The following is a 7,709-nucleotide window of genomic DNA, read 5'->3' as shown; positions in this document are numbered from 1 at the left end:
ATGTGTATGAACAACACATGCCATGAAGGTGGAAATGGCTCGGAGATGTTCCGAAGCTCACACATGTGATGATGAAGGAGCTCATTGCACATGAGACATGACATTGAGTCATGTGATCAAGGTGAAGAAGATCAAGATATGACTTGGCTTGATGGACCGGTTGCAAGCATGAAGGGCAGGTTGGAGGCTTTGGAGCGATGGACCGCGTGGTGGTGAAGCTTGAGCAAGACTTGGTACCGATGAACGAAGGCAACGGTGAAAAGCAAGTGAAGTCAAGATCGATGAACCAATATGATCATGTCATGATATGAAGTGGATCATATCATTGTTGATCGTGTTGGTGCATGTGTTGAATCAACATTGGAGGAGATGTAATGGAATGCGCAATGCAAAGGTATAACCTAGGGCATTTCATTTCACTGGTCATAGGTGTGTAGAGAAGTTGATAACCGGGTTTAGGATAGATGGCCGTACTATCAAGAGGGGCAAACTTGTTTGCATATCGGTCATCAAGTGCCACTCGAGTGATCTAACTTTGCATCATCGCTAGGATCGAGTAGCGTGGCAAGTTGAGTGGCTAATCCTTTGAAAAATGTTTGAGAAAAGCTAACACACATACACATGGTGGCGTACACTTGGTCGTGTTGGCACATTTATAAAGGAGAAGAAGTTAGAGTTGATGTGGATCAACTCGGTGAAAAAAGGAGGAGAAACAGGTCACTGGAAGTGACCGGACTCTGCGCAGCGCAGCTTCCAGACGCTGGCTGGTGAATCTGATCTTGTGTTCCTAAGAAGGTGTGGTCTCGATCAAGTGACCAGATGTTGGCCTCGGCTGGACCGGCGCGTCCGGTCAGTGGCAGCAGAGAGCACACAGGCGTCGGCCTTCGACCGGACGCTGGGCGAAGAAGTAATCGGACGCACAATTTCCACGTCCGGTCAGGGTGACATACGGTGATGTAGGCGGCGCTGAAATTGTCACGCTGGCGTAGAGCTAATCGGACGCTGGTCTGTGTCCGGTCATGGTGGACCGAACGCGTCCGGTCGCAAAACAGACGCTCGGGAGCTCTCTAGAAATGACCGGACTCAGGCGTAGCAGCATCCGGTTATCCTAGCAGTGCGTCCGGTTGTAACTTAACCGTTGAGATTAGGCGCTCAACATTTGAAGCCAGGGATGACATGGCAACCATCCATTGACCGGACACTGGCAGGGTGCATCCGATCGATACGACTGGCGCGTCCGGTCATCCTGAAAAACACCTAGTGAAGGGGTAAAGGCTATTTTAGCCCATGGGGCTATAAATAGAAGTGTTGGTCGGCCTTTGGCCACAAGCTTAGTAGAGCAGAGCACACTAGAGCCTTGGTGGCTTATGTGGTGGTGCTTGGGAACCCTCTAACTCACTCTTGCGTGATAGTGTTCATCCGATCGAGTGAGTGAGCGATTCTAGTGCGATTGCATCATGAGGTTGCATCGAGTGGCACTAGGTGATCGAGTTGCAAGTCGGTGGTGCTTGTTATTCTTGGAGGTTGCCACCTCCTAGATGGCTTGATGGTGGTCTCCGTCGAAGCCCGCAAGAAGCTTATGCGGTGCTCCGGGGAAGAGCTTTGTGAGGGGCATTGTGCTCGCCCCGTGGGAGCCGCGAAGAGCAACTCTAGTTGAGCGTGTCATTGAGCTACCCTCACTCTCGTGGTAGGTTCTTGCGGTGCCTGATGTGCGGGCTTGGCGGGTGATGCAAATTAGCCACCGAACCACCAAGTGAGTGATCGACACAATGAGGATGTAGCGTGTTGGCAAGCATGTGAACCTCAGGAGAAAAATCACCGTGTCAACATTGTTCTTCCCGTTGGTTTGCAATCCCCTTACACAAGCTTATAATTACTTTCATATACATTATGCTTGTGTAGTTGCCCTTGTAATTAGTTAGCTTGTGTAGCTCTCTAGTTACCTTCTGCTTGTGTAGCATAGAAGTAGCTCCCTTGTGTGGCTAATTTGGTTTGTGTAACCTTGTTAGTCATATTGCTTAGTTTGTGTAGCTAAGTATTTGCACTCTCTAATTTGGCATTGGTTACCTTGTTATTGAGCATTGCTAGTGAGCTTAGGAGCTTTGTGCTTTTGCTTACTAGAATTGTGTAGGAGCTCCCAGGTGTGCAAAATACTAGTGGCATAGGTTTGTGTGACCTTGCTCCTAAAATTGGATAGGTGAGCTCTAGCTAGTCGGGTAGCTTTGTTGGCTAATTAGGATCTTTATAAGGTGCTTGTGAACTTCGATAGAGGGGTGTAGCCTTGACTAGATTGATTGTTTTAATTCTGCACTTGTTTTGGTTAGCCGGCGTGATTAAATTTAGAAAGTACAATTCACCCCCCTCAAGTCTGCCATCTCGACCTTTGAAGTGGTATCAAAGCTATGTCTCTCATTTATGGTCTTCACCAACCCGAGAGGATGGCGTCTAGTGGGCTAGATGTTTGTGAGACACACATTTTTTATGGCACAAACTCTGCACTTTGAAAAAATCACATGCTTAATCATTTTCATGCAAAGGGACCTAAGTTTTGGTGGATTGTCACTAGTGGTCTCACCCATGTCTTGGACCATAGAAATCTCACCAAAGCTCAAAGAGTTCTCTATGAACTTGATGCACATGCTTGTTGTTATCTAATGGATGCTTTGAGCTTTGATTTAACGAAAAGGATAAACTATGTGGGAACCGCTCATGAGATATGGGAATCAATCAAGCACACCTTCGGTGATTCCTCCACGTGGGATGATGGCAAATTCAAGAAGGAGGATGATCACAAGATGGAGGCGCATTAGCGTGTTGAGCATGACCACAATTAGTGATTGTGGAAGATTGCTCCACCTCATGGTCAAGTGATGATGATGATCGATCCACTACGAGTTTGAAAGGATCAAGATGCCCAAGAGGGGGGGGGGTGAATTCGGCTAATTCTAAAATTCTTTGCAATAATTAAGCCCTACACTTAGCCCACTTCACCCCTTGTGCCTAGAAAGTGTTTCTAATGTTCTACCGCACAAAGTTTTGCAACCTAAGTTCCAATCCTACTCTTGCATGGCAATTCTAGGAAAACTGCTCTCTAGAATCTTACTGATGTTGACTGGACTCTAGCACCTAGTGTCCAGTCACTCTACTGCTCAGCGTTGGATCAGTAATCGAAACCTGACCAGCGTCCGGTCAGCACTGACCGGATGCGTCCGATCAGGATTCTCCCTCTCTGGAACCTCTCTGGAGTTGATCGGACTCTAGCACCCAGCGTCCAGTCACATTTCACTCAGCGTCTGATCACATCCAGACAACTTCACCTTGATCAAATGAACTGACTGGACTCTATTGCCAGCGTCCGGTCACGCCAGGACAGCGTCCGGTCAACATTTGACCGTCCATTCACTTCCAACTCGAAATCATATGTGAATGAAGTTTGCTCCAATTGATCTTAGGGCTACTTAAGAGCTACCTAGTGCTAGATTTGACAAGTGTGCACCACACCTAACCCAATAGACTCACCTAGGTCAAGCTACTAGTCCATACCCCCCTTAATAGTACGGCCAAAGGAAAAACAAAGTCCTAAACTACTCTAAGTGTCTCTTCAACACCAAACAACACTTAGAACTAGTCCATCCTTAACCTTGTCGTCCATCCTTTGAAAATTAAAACGATTTCCATCATAGGGGCATGACAACCATAATTGCCCAATCAATTGCCATTACCAAGACCTAACTTAATTGCCTCTGCAAAACACACGTTAGTCATTAATCACTAAAACCCAACTAGGGGCCTAGATGCTTTCAATCTCCCCCTTTTTGGTGATTGATGACAATACAACCTCGAGTATGTGAAAGAGATGAGGTTTTTAACATGCTTGGTTCATATAAGCTTTTGACAATAAGAACAAATGAGTTAGACAAGCTTATATGACCTAAGCCAATATGGTGTACTCAATAAATATGAAATAAGCATGAGTACAAGAAACAAAGCTCATTTGAATCGGAGTTAAAACGCGGAAGCAAATCAAATGAGCATAACCAAGTGACATGACATATAAATAAATCAATGTAGAGAGCACACATGTCACATATCACATAAATACCACGATCACACTTATGTAGTTCAATGCATGAAAGTAAACATGAATGCATAGTAATGTATCTCACACATAAAAATCCAAATGTAATAAATCATAAGCTAAACATAAGCTCCCCCTAGATATAGCGCTACCCCTAGATCTAGCATACTCTATCCCTCTCCCCCTTTGGCGTCAAGCACCAAAACCTAAGGGTCGGTCGGTGGGGCTGGAGCAGACAAGTCGGGCGCTGAGGTGCGATGAGTGATCTGAAACTATGTAGCATCATCCTCGGACCCTGAGCTCTGAGCAGTCTGACCCTATGTCACTGGAAGTGATGCTGAAGTGGTCTAGGTCTGCTCTAGAACTGGTGCGGCCTGTGAGTCTAGAGGTATCACTGTCGGCGCTGGCTCTGATGATGCAACTAAAGATGGGAGCGTCTCTATAGTACCAGTAACCGGAGCAGCTGTAGTAGAAGCAAGAACTCACAACTCTGGCGGTGTAGGCTGCCCTATCAACTCGCTGAAAGTCACACCAAGACTCCTGGAGACTGGGGTGAGCACTGATGAACTCTGAGGCAAAGTGAAGCCTGCATGAAGAGGTGTGAAGATAGGACCCTAGGCTAGCACTAGCGAAGCAAACCACTAGGACACCTACTCTGTAGGTGATGCAAAGTGAGTAGCTGGCTATCCCTAACTCTGAAGCCCACTGGGCTATAAAGATGAAGTCACTGTAGTGGTGGCAGGCTGGCCGAGCTGAGGTGTAAGCTGTGACGGTGGAGCCCCAATAGCAGTAACAGCATGCTGCATGAAACCAAGTTACTCCTGCTGCATCAGAAGCTGCTACTGCTGGATGGTCTACTGCTATCGCTGGACCTCGTCCTGTCTAGCCTGAACCTGTGCTAGAGTAGCTGCCGTCTTCTGGGCCTGGCGAGCCTGATCCTACCTCATCCGCTCAAGAATAGCATGTAGAGTGGGGTCTGTCTGTGGTGGCTGTGGTGGAGCTGAGCTGGAGCCACCGGCCTCACTGTCATGTCGTCGAGGAGGCATCTAAGGGATAGCCTGGTAGTCATCATCTGAACTATCGCTGGGTTTGCTCTCGACCATACCCTCCTACTGAGCATCTAGCTGCTCCTCCTCTACCGCTACAATGCCCTTGATGATCTCAACCTACTGGGCTGCAGTCTCTGGCACCTCTAGGCGACGGCACGGCTGACTAGGTGTCCTCGCTCTACTATGGTAGAGCATCTAGGTCATGTTGTATGAAGGGAACTCGGTAGTAGCACCAGAATACTCTGCCAACATCTCAGGAGGCCTCACTGTGACTGCCCTGTGAATCAAAAAAGTGATCTAGTGAGCATACGGTAGCTACCTATGACCTCTGAATCCCTCTACAAGTGTATCCTCCATCTCAGAAACAATGACATCCCATGTATCAAACACTGTCTGCTGCATCAGAGAGTTCAGTCGCCACAACTGAATGCGAGTCAATCCCTCGTGATATCCCATCCTTGGTAGCAGGGTCCTCCTTATGATAGCATCAAGCAGTCTAGCTATAGGAGTAAGATCTCTAGGTGTTCTGCTCGACCCCTCGCCGAATGGCTCTATGAAGCAAGGTCGGATGAGATCTGTGGGAGGCACAAGACCTACGTGAGGGTGTCTAGGAGGCTCTGTGTGACCATAGCAAACCTCATGAAGGCGAATGGGTGACTCCTATAACCTAAGGATCTCTTTGACCCTGAAGCTCATCAGCCTGTAGTCATGGCCTCTGAATGCAAAGCGAATGAACCTGTGCCCTGGGTCAATCCAAAGTGTAGCATAGAACTCACGGACCCGTGATGGTACATATCAGCCAGTCCACCCAAGTAGGTCTGTCAACCCTAGCAAGTAAGAGAGGTGAGGGCGGATCTGCTCTCCTGCTGCTGCTATAATATCCTTAATGGAACAAACCCTCTAAGATCTGAATGCCACACCACTATTTAGATAAGCATTGTAGAAATCCTCTTGTAGTGGTGTATAGAAACCCTCTGAAGCCCGCTCATCCCATCTCGGCGAAAACCACTCCTCGAACTACACGAACCTGAGCTACTGGACTTGCTTGGTCATGGCAGCCCTCAAGTCTAGGTGAGTCACTGGAGGTGGACCCTATGGCCTAGGAGGCGGACGAAAACTCCTCCGCTGTGTCTCTGGCCTCGGTGTCACCTAAGTATGGGTACGACCAGAGCAGTGTAATTGTGGCTGAGATGCCAGCTCTATCTCCTATGTCTGCTCTGCCTACTCAGTCTGCTGAGTATCCTTTGCCTGCACTGGTGGCTGTGACTGCTGTTGTGGCTCCCCCTGAGACTAAGTTTCTCCAAAACAACACGCCGCACCTCAAGCATGACAGTCCCAGCTGGACTACCATGATGACGCTCAACCTACTCGTCAGCGGCCCTCTATGCTGGTGAAAGCTGATCTGCAATGACAACACCACTCCTAGCACCTCCTCTCTCTCATGCTCTACGGTGGCTGCAACTCCTGCTGCTCTCTCTGTATCAGCATCTGCATACTTGTGCTTCTTCGTTGCAAGCTTCATCACCTTGCCTTTCACCTCAGTAGGCAAGCGAGGTGGAGGCCTCGAATCCTCATCACTGGGACCACCTCTGGCATTCTTGACATGTGCCATCTAAAACGAACTGCTACCTCAGACAAGAAACAACTATCACTGAAACTTCTGAGGCTTGGCCTTGATCCATACTCGCGAGCTTGGCCCCGAGTTAACTGACAACTGCCAAAGTAACCTCAAAAACACCGACTCGCTACACGATAGAATAGATTAGATATATGAATAATTTCAATATACATCTAGAGATACGAAACCCTAAGAAGCAAGCAATAGATGCGAAATTAGAGGCGATGGCTTGCTACCTGACGAACCAGTGATCCGAAGAGCAAAGGAACGGAACACGAGGGCACCACCAGGAAAACACCTAGGGTTAGGGTTTCGGCGAGGCAATGCAGCGCTGGATGGGGCTAGCGATGATGGCGTAGGGCATGAGCTTGCGCTGTTGAGATGTGGGCGAACCACGGCGAAGCTAGGGCACTGGAGCACGAGGCGGCTCGGGCGCGGTCAAGCGGCGCTGCTGTGGTGGGCACGACGGTGTTAGGGCGATGGCATGGATCAAGGCATGGCTACATAGAGTAGAGGCGCGGGCATGGCGCAGGCAGGCGGCATGGGCTGGTGGCGATGCAGTGGTGGCGCGGGCTCGGCTGCACGGTATGGCGCAGATGCGGCAGAGCAATGTGGCACTGGTGAAATGGCATGGCGGCTCGGGAATAGCGAAGTCAACGTGGGCGTGGATGCAGATTAGGTCACGGCGATGCAGTTATAAGAGGTGGCCCACCCATGATTGAAAAGGAAACAGAGAAGAGTTCCGATCCCACATGATTTCTACTGACCGGACGCTCCGGAGGCAACGACCGGACGCTGCCACCCGGAGTCCGATCGACAATAGAGAGGTCCAAAACCACACAAGTCGCGAACGGACGCAGCCAAAGTCCGGTTGATCCTTAGATCGCTTGACCGGAAGCAGGGACGTCAACTGACCGGACGCATGAAGAACATTGTTTCAGTGTCCAGTCACTCCTTTGCGGCA

This window comes from Miscanthus floridulus, chromosome 10 (genome assembly GCF_019320115.1).
Source record: "Miscanthus floridulus cultivar M001 chromosome 10, ASM1932011v1, whole genome shotgun sequence".
NCBI classification, from domain to species: Eukaryota; Viridiplantae; Streptophyta; class Magnoliopsida; order Poales; family Poaceae; genus Miscanthus; species Miscanthus floridulus.
Note: the sequence above shows the minus strand (reverse complement) of the source record.